Below are 9,741 nucleotides of genomic sequence, written 5' to 3' on the forward strand. Positions count from 1 at the left end.
ACTGGAGAATTAAATCAGAAAATTTGATTTCCACATTCAATATAGTTCCTGGCACGTAAAAGACACAAATAATGAGAGCTATTGTCTTGAGTCTCTGCTTGCTTTTCTTTTTTATTTTGGTGAGAGAACAGATCAAGATAAGCATTGCTTATTTATTCTCTCAGTTAATGAAAGACGTGAGACTACCAAGAAATTTATACTGCTGGTTAGCTATTTCATAGAAAGTCAGTAATCTGTGTTGTGGCAACACACACCTTTACTTTTTGCTTTGTTAGGAAAATCTCAAATATATTCAGACTAGAACAATAAACTTCTATAAACTTATCATCTCATGTTAAAAGTTATTAACCCCTGGTCAATATAATTTCATCCATTTTTTTATTCCATCCCCTCCTCCTTATACTATTTTTAAACAAATCCCAAACTAACATTCTTTAAGTATTTCATTGTGTAGCTCTAAAATATAAGGGATCTATTTTTATTATATACTAACAATATCATTATCACATCTAAAGAATTTAACAATTATCTTTAATTACATCTTCAAAATTTTAAGTGTCTCACAAATTTTATAATGCTTTAAAGATTATTTATTTTATCAAAGGCTCAAATAAAGTCACACATTATGACTGATTGGTAAATATCATCTTTTTTATGTTACAGTTTCTGGTTCCATCTCTCTTTTGTTTAATTGCAATTTATCTGTTAAATATATACATGATATTTAATTATATATCTATATGTCTAATTTTAATGTTCAGTTTACCATGTACTAAATCTCTGTCAAGAAGTTTCTTGCTATGGAGTGCCTGGGTGGCTCAGTGGGTTAAAGCCTCGGCCTTTGGCTCAGGTCATGATCTCAGGGTCCTGAGATCAAGCCCCGCATTGGGCTTCTTTGCTCAGCAGGAAGCCTGCTTCCCTTCCTCTCTTTCTGCCTGCCTCTCTACCTATTTGTGATCTCTGTCTATCAAATGAATAAATAAAATCTTTTAAAAAAATTTTAAAAAAAGAAGCTTCCTGCTATAAAAATAGGTTGTTGTTGACACTTTTGGAAGGAATAAACTTACATGTATGATGAAAAAAAGAGTAGAAATTAACATAGTATTTACATATTTCAAAACTATTTAAACTTTTTTTATTTGATCAGAGATATTAATTGTAGCTTTTGTTAAATGTAATTGATATTTGAAACTATTCCAAAAATAATTTTAAATAAATTATATTTTGTAACAAATTTTAGGTTTTTATCCCCCTTCAATATGTACTCCAAAAAGTTACTGATTACACAGAGCTTTTTCATAAAGATTATCTTTTATAAATTATATCTATGAAATATTTCCCTTAAGTCTATTCTATGGCCTGAAGTAGCATGACCTAAACTAATTCATTAAATCTAGACTATTCAATATAATTCACCAGTGTACTTGCTATCACAATTGCTTTGGGAAATGGCATTACTGAAATCAGCAATGGTCAAGTAGACAAAGCCTTATTCTCATGGTATGATTTTTAATAGATACAATTATATTTGTTTAAAGATTTCTTAAGGGCTAATTTTATGTATTACCAAACTGATTTGCTCAGAAAAGGAGGAAACCATGTTAACCCTGACACATTTAAACAAGAATGGGCATGTTTTTTGCTTCATTCAGTATGGGGTTCTATGTATTGATCTCTGGAAGGAAGGAAGGAAGGACAGAAAGAAGGAAGGAAGGAAGGGAGGAAAGGAAGAGGTAAAAGAAAGAAAGAAAGAAAGAAAGAAAGAAAGAAAGAAAGAAAGAGGAAGGGAGGGAATTCAGACTGCAAACCTATATTAAATGAATAAACATCCATCTCTAATAATAACTGATATTTTTAAATTGATACATTATAAACAGAATAAAGAAATCGTTGAGAAAACCTGAACATATCATATGGAATAAATTTTAAATAGTACTCCACAGCTATCATAAATCTATGTGTAGATAGACATTAGGAATTGATAATTTATTCCAATGTGTGACTGATTAAAGCAGTATTCACTCATAATTACTGTATTATTAGATTATTCTTTCCTAGCATACTTGTTTCATCATATTCCAGAGACAAGGAAAGGATCAACTGCCATTCCTATGAACCAAAAAGTTGAAATGAAGTACTTAGTTTGTGTTAAGTATCATGGCTTATACAGTGTAAAAAAAAAAAAAAAAAAAAAAAAAAATATATATATATATATATATATATATATTTCATTTATAAGCACAGGCCTTTTAAAATAAGAATAAATACTGCAATGGGTCATGAAGACTCTAACTCACCTCTAGAATGCTTAGATAAATGCTCTATTCATTTTCTAAACCCCTACACTGACTCTATTAATTGTGCCTTCTCAGCTTAGAGGGCTGGACAGTGACTTTGTCGTGATTCTGATTAAAACCTCCTCCTTCATCCCTCTGACTCTACCCTATTTGCTTCTAGTACTTCTACAGTCCACACCAGGACACACCAGATTTGTTACAATCTTGGATTAGTGCCAACGTAGTGATTATGAAAGCATTCCTGAAGGCATACTATGCGACACCGTTGGGTCTATCAGACACTCATCCCACACAGGTGTCAGCCCAAAGCCACTTTCTGCAGCGTGATTCTCCTCTAAGAAGACTGAAGTGTGTGGCTTTCCTCCGAGTTGCTGGGACCACCTATCTTAACTCCATCTAAGCTCGGGTCACAGAGTGCAGTGACCGTAACCTTGCTTTACTGTTGTATCCTCACTGACAAGGCCCATGTATTTCATCATTACATAGCTAGTGACTTGCATGGTGTATGGACTGGAGCAGATCTGAACAAATGTTTGTAGATGCTTTCATGAATAAAGTAAAATAACACAACCACTAATCTCCAGCTGCTTAGCTTTTAGAATTGACAGACAAAGAAATAAGAATAGTTGGGCATTCCAGTGTAAATAGGCACAGGTAAGAGCACAAAAACAGCTCCCTAACTAGTGTGTTGGACCAAAGAAAGCTTCACAGAAGAGAGAAGACAAGAGCTGAATCTTTTTTTTTTTTTTTTTTAAGATTTTATTTATTTATTTGACAGACAGAAATCACAAGTAGCAGAGGGGAGGGAGAGAGAGATGGGGGAGCAGGCTCCCTGCTGAGCACAGGGCCCATGTGGGGCTTGATCCCAGGACCCTGGGATCATGACCTGAGCTAAAGGCAGTTACTTAATCAACTGAGCCACTCAGGCGCCCACAAGAGCTGAACCTTAAAGGAGGAATAAGAACTATTCCATCTGAGGAAACAGGAAAGAGGTTCCAGGTAAAGGAGCAATACGTGTAAAGGCATGGAAGATGACAGACAGAGAGAATAGACAGGAGAGTTTCGGGTATACCTTTTGTGCGCCATTAAGGAGTGTGAATATAGCACTCTAATGGGAGGGGTCAAAATGTTATTTTAGTAACAGAATGCTCTTATCAGGTTTTCTGCTAATTATTTTTAATTAAGTGTATTTATCCAGCAAGAGGTGAGTCTGGGTCGAAAGAAGGATGAGATGAGAATGGGGCAATTGTACTGAAAGCAGGTGCCATAGGCCGCATGGGAGGGCTGTATACCCACCCGGTGTGTAAATATTTAAATATTTTAAATCAAGGTACAGAACTATTAAATACAACATATCCAGCCTTCTGTCCTGGAAATTTACCTTCATAATGACATGGAAGACCAGGTCATAAAGATTGAAATTCCAGTAATTTTTGGAATTCCATCCTGGAACCCAACAACTCAAGGAGATCTTATTCCACATTTGATTTCATCCTAGATGATGGAAGACTTCAAGCATACACATATGGACTCCAAATTCTATCTAATACCTTTCCCCCAGAAAAAGACCTCTTTGGGTTATCCCTCAACTTTCAGGTCTACACACTGGAGGACTGAATTGGGAAAAAGGCTTGCACAAGCCCTGAAAACAGACTCGGGGCCACATGAGTAGACATTTTCAGATTTCTGGTACTGAGCACATGGTATAAAACAGGGAGGCAGTCTCTATGGGGTCACATCTCTCTCTGACCCTGCAGACCTCTTGTCCTGACCCAGTACACCTGTTATACTGTGGAACCATCTTGGAATTGCACAAATGTTGCATTCTAAAATAGAAAAACACTTAATCCTATTGCATAGATTTCAGAGACTAAATTCCTCCTTCTGGTTGTTCACTGTCTTATTTAATGTCCTATAGAATGCAACACTTAATCCTATTGCATAGATTTCAGAGACTAAATTCCTCCTTCTGGTTGTTCACTGTCTTATTTAATGTCTAAATATTCCTTTTGAATGTGTCTTGTCTGCCAACGCTTTCTACAAAATTCTTTAAATAAAGATTGCATCTCCTTGGAAAGTCTGCTATTACTGCAATGAAAAGGAGAGAAAACTAGCCTGGTTTAAGAGGGTAAAGAGGACGTGCGGTCTGCTTTTGTCATTTCTGAGATTCACTATCAAAGGCCACAGCTGCATAAACTGGGGTTAAAAGCCCTCCGCTTGCTTCCTCGTTGTATTTTTCCTGGTTAACTATCTTCTAGCCAATTACATGTATGTTACTTTAGCCTAAAGATTTGTGTTTCTATTCTAGTCTTTACCATTAATTATCTGGATGACCTTGAACACTTGACTTCATCACTCTGTTTCTACCTTGTTCTCTTATTATTTGCTTGTCACTTCAAAGAGTTACTATCCTAGGAGAAAGTGAGGTATACAACCTTACTTTTAGAAGTTTCATGAAGTAGGTACAAATGCTATGATCAAAAAAAAATTTTTTTAATGAGTGTTTGTTTTTTCTTTTTTGTAAAAGAATGTTAATTTGCTAGTTTTTAATAAGTCCCTTTGCCTTACTGAAATGAGTGGAGATTTATATACACTGTGGAATTCCAATAATATCCTTTTCTTCCTAATGTGAGTAGCTGGAGTGGATTAATACATTACTTCAAACCAAATAATGATCGTCATTGTCAATAGTATAAACATGACTTAATTAATTTGTTCTTTTACTAAAATTAAACTTCACCTAAAACTGTTTAGATTTTGCACGAATTTCTCTCCTATTTATTTTGCATGAATTTCTCTCCTATTTGCAGTCACAAAAGTATATTTATTGAAATAATTTTAAAAGATGTATAACTATGTTCAATTAATATAAAATTCTAAAAGAGAAGTATTTTAATACTTTCAGAAATTATAAAATCAAAATTCAATAACATGTTATATTAAATTTATATTAAATTCAATAACATGTTCCAAGGAACTTTATATGGTATCTTATTAACTATTTCATCAATATTGATTCATGTTATCAAAAAGCTAATTATGAACAACCATAGAAAACTATAATTGTCCCAATCTATCTAAAAATATAAAGACACTGTAGATCCATAACACTTGTGATGTTAAATTTGACTTATGTTTTCTCTTCCCCATTAAAATATTTTCTAAAATATTTCCTTTTAAGTTTCTGAGATTCTTGCTATTAGAGATTTCATATTCAGTTTGAAATTAAAATGAAAAGTTGTGAAATTGGATATAGGTCAACTTGTTTGATAGAGATAGGTCCAAGGTGTAAGTCTCAAACATTTCAAAAATCCAGATCACATTTTGTCAAGGAAAACAAAAAACAAAATACTTACCCTGATTTGACTGACGACAGTATTTGTACTTTAATATTTATTGACTAAAACAAGACAAGAAATAGAGAAGCAAGAAGATATTTTTGTGGGGTCTGATATTAACACAATGATTTAGATCTACCAAATATAATTCAATGAAAAAACAAAATAATTAAAGTGGTTTTTCCACCTGTAATTAATCTCTTTAAAAAAAATTATTTTTTCATTTGGCAGAAAGAGAGATGAGCACAAGCAAAGGAAGCGGCACACAGAGGGAGAGGGGGAAGCAGACTCCCACTGAGCAGGGAACCGAATGCAGGGCTCAGTCATGACCCTGGGATCATGACCTGAGCTGAAGGCAAATGCTTAACCCACTGAATCACTCAGGCACCTCTCCTTGTAATTAATCTTACCTCTCTTTTTATCCACAAATGTCCCTGGGATGATTTAAAAAAAAGAGAATTTAGAAAACATGTTACTATTTTTCTTTAGGTTAAATGCTCAGTTTTTTATGATTTCTTTCAAACAGACTTCTTTTTTATCTTTTCTTGTGTGACATATTGATATAGAAAGAAGTTTATACAAACTCATTGGCATTGAAGGGATCTCTGGTCTATATGTTGCCTCCTGCCTTCTTCCCTGGATAGTGGAGGAAAGCACATGTCACCTTGCTTTGGGCATTGATCCCTGTCCTATAAGCATTCATTAGAAAGTGCTTGTGGCTAGTATAGTTGATTGTGCTCTTGCAAGGAGAAACACTATGATTACTCACAAGGAACTTGACCATCACCCTCTGCTGACTCTACATATTTAACAAGCAGGCATATAATGTTTATCAGGTAGCAGATAGTATTCTAAGTGTCTTACGGTTATAACTGATTTAGTTTAATAACAGCCCTGAAAGGAAGGCACTATTAATAATCTCATGTAGATGATGGAATGGAAGTTCAGTGAGGTTCTGTAATCTGCCCAAAGTCACACAGCTCCTAAGAAGTTGGAATAAAGCCACACAGTCACTGTCTTGAATGCATGCAGTTAATTAACACTCTGCTGTGATGCTTTTAGGCTTTTCCCCACACCCCTCTAGGGATGTTTAAACCAGAGACTACACTGTATTCTTCCTCTAACTGTGGCTTAGACCTGCCCAGATAGCTTGCTGTCTTATAGGAAGACCTCTACTCGGTCTTCAGCTGAATCCTAGTCAGGACCACCCACTCGATTTTCAACTACTTAAAGGTGACACAGGAATTGAGATGTTAATTCAATGTCTACTCTAGTTTACTTGGAAATAGGATCCTTGTCTCAGATCTTTTTCCTGTCTGCACATTTTGTTCTCACTTCTGTTTTAATGGCTACCTTCATGAGCTCCAAAAATACAAACGGGACCAAATTTCTCTCTACTTAACTTCCGTTTCAACCTATATGGAGGGATAGGGGCTAGTTGGTCAGTGTTAAGACCCTTTGCAGGGATCCAGTACAGCCTTCACCCGGTATCGTCTTCTCCAATCCTGTCGTGTAGGCTAACCTTTCAGGAACCCTCATAAGGACATCACGCTCCTTCCTGTGGGGAGGAAACATGTCGTGTGTGCATAGTTTTCAAATAATGACTTATAGTAAGCTTTGTTCTTGAAGACTTTGAAACTAAAAAATTTTCTCTTTACAATAACTTCTAGTATTTCTATTTGACTCAGGAAATCTAATTACAATCCAAAGATGAGAATTTCTGCAAAGCCAACTCTTTACAACAACATTACACAGTAGGTGGGGAAAGGTAAGATTGTTTGTGAGAATAAAAATGTATTGGTTTTATACCAAATATCTCTATAGCATTACTGCATATAGGTATCTCTTCTAAATGTATTTACATATTATTTTTCACAAAAGGGTCTTCCTATAGTTGAGAAGGTTTGGTACTAGATAAATAGGGTATTGTTCCTTTAGTATATGGTCAATATTTGATAGGCATGGATATTGGAGGGTTCCTCATAACAACTTCTAGCCACGCTGTTTGCTTAGAAAGTCTGGGATTCAGATATGAAAAACTAGTAATGCATAAATCATGGGTGGTATAAGGCAATTTCATGCTGTGGGGAATTTGGTTTCCTGTAACAAAGAAAGGATAAAATGAAGGCAAATCACTGTACCCTTAAAGAAAATGTAGAAGGCTAATGGACTAAAGTTCACATTTTTCCACAATTAGGAAGCCATATTTTTGGATCAGGTGTTCTAAAACTGGTGAATAAGCACATTAGAAAACTAATTGATTTGGCTAAGAAAGATTACAGAAATCATAGTTTCGTATTGTCAAAAGGACCCTGGAAAGTGACAGCAAAGACAATAGCAGCAACAATTTGATTGCAGTTCTCCAAAGATCTTGTTTTCCTGTTTAGAGCTCTCAAAAGGCTCCCAATGGTATGAATGCTTTATTAACATTTAGACCTCAAGAGGTGGCTTCTGTCTGTGGATAAAAAACAAAGGCACTCAGGGATTCCAGTTCCACTCACATCTGTAGCTTCTGCTTTTGTCTAAATTTGATATTTTTGACAATACACCCTTCAGTAAAAAGCTTCAACAGCTTGTGTAATTATTAACATGAGTGCTGCAAACCTTTTGTACTGTACTTAAGAGTTGCCAACCTTCACTGTCAGGAAAATCATGGAAAATTAAATTAGGACAATAGATGAAATAATGGCTGTGAGAGAGTGAAATCCCTAAGTGCTTTGGTCATGCTGCTAATGAAGAAAGACTCCCCCCACCCCTTTTCTCTCAGTTGTGAATATCAGATCTTAGCATAAAAGTCTACTTTATATGCTATTTTCTTTTTTATATAAGCTGCTAATGATTTCTTGAGTGGCTCCTTTAAAGTGGTCTTTTTTAATACACTGTTTCCAAACCACTGTTGCATTAACAGAACTGCTTTAAAATAGGCCAACTTTCAAATTACAAAAGAAGAGAGAGACACAGAAAGAAATAGAGAAAAAAAAAAAAAAGGAAGATGTAAAGGAAGCTATCAGATCTGGCAAGTCTTTAGAGTATGTGTCTAAAAGCATTTTTATATGGGCCTCTATTAAAAATTACACAGAGTGACCCAAACACAATTATGTTCCTACAAGACCCTATTGCATGAGATTATGTATTACTGATTCAGTTAGGAACAAAAACAGAGCTTCCCACAGAAACTAATTCATGTATTATTAAACATGATGATCAGGGATTACTGTATCTCTCCTAGAGCTTACTTCATTTATTTTCTAATTTTATGGGAAACTTTACATTAATTTTATCAATTTCTAATTAATTGTGAAACATCAGTATAAATAGAAGATAAAATGGTATCATTTTATAATTGGGAATCATCAGCGAGAGACAAATGAATTCAGCTGACTGTTGATATTACTAAAAAAAAAAGTCAGGTACATAATTGGAGACTTCAAAGGAAATAATATGGAAAAAATGATTGAAAAAAGGGGAGAAAAAAGACCTATCCTGCCCATCACCAGCATAATGTGAGTTAACAAAACATCCTACTAAGTGTCTCTGCTAGCACTTTCAAAGAACTAGGAAGTACAAAGAACAACTTTAAGAGCACAGAAGACGTTTCTTCTGGTAGGTGCCCTCCCGCTCCCCGCGTCAGGGGACATCAGTGAGGATGGGAGCAGAGCTGATCATATGGTTTGGTTAAATGCATGCAGTAGTCTAGGAAAAGAATTGTCAAGTATCTCAGAACAGAAGTTCCCCTTTTAATAGCAAATATTTTATATTTACCTTAATTAATTAATTAATTATCTCATTTACCATATACATAATTTTAAAAAAGCAATACATTAACTTTACCGTAAAGGAGAGAAAAGATAATGTAATTTATAACAAAATGTTTTTATTTAGAAATGCTTAGGTATAAGTACACTAGAAGACCTAAGAAATTATGTCTACACACACACACACACACACACACAAACACACACTTACACAGATAGAGTCATGAAACCCAGCTACAGATGTAAGTGGCACAGGAATGTTTTACTGAAAACTTAAGTACCATGATTTTTTTGATATCCAGAATTCAATTTCTTGAAATGAATGAACACTAATTCCTTGTATTTTTAAAA

This window comes from Mustela lutreola, chromosome 2 (assembly GCF_030435805.1).
Source record: "Mustela lutreola isolate mMusLut2 chromosome 2, mMusLut2.pri, whole genome shotgun sequence".
Lineage (NCBI taxonomy): Eukaryota > Metazoa > Chordata > Mammalia > Carnivora > Mustelidae > Mustela > Mustela lutreola.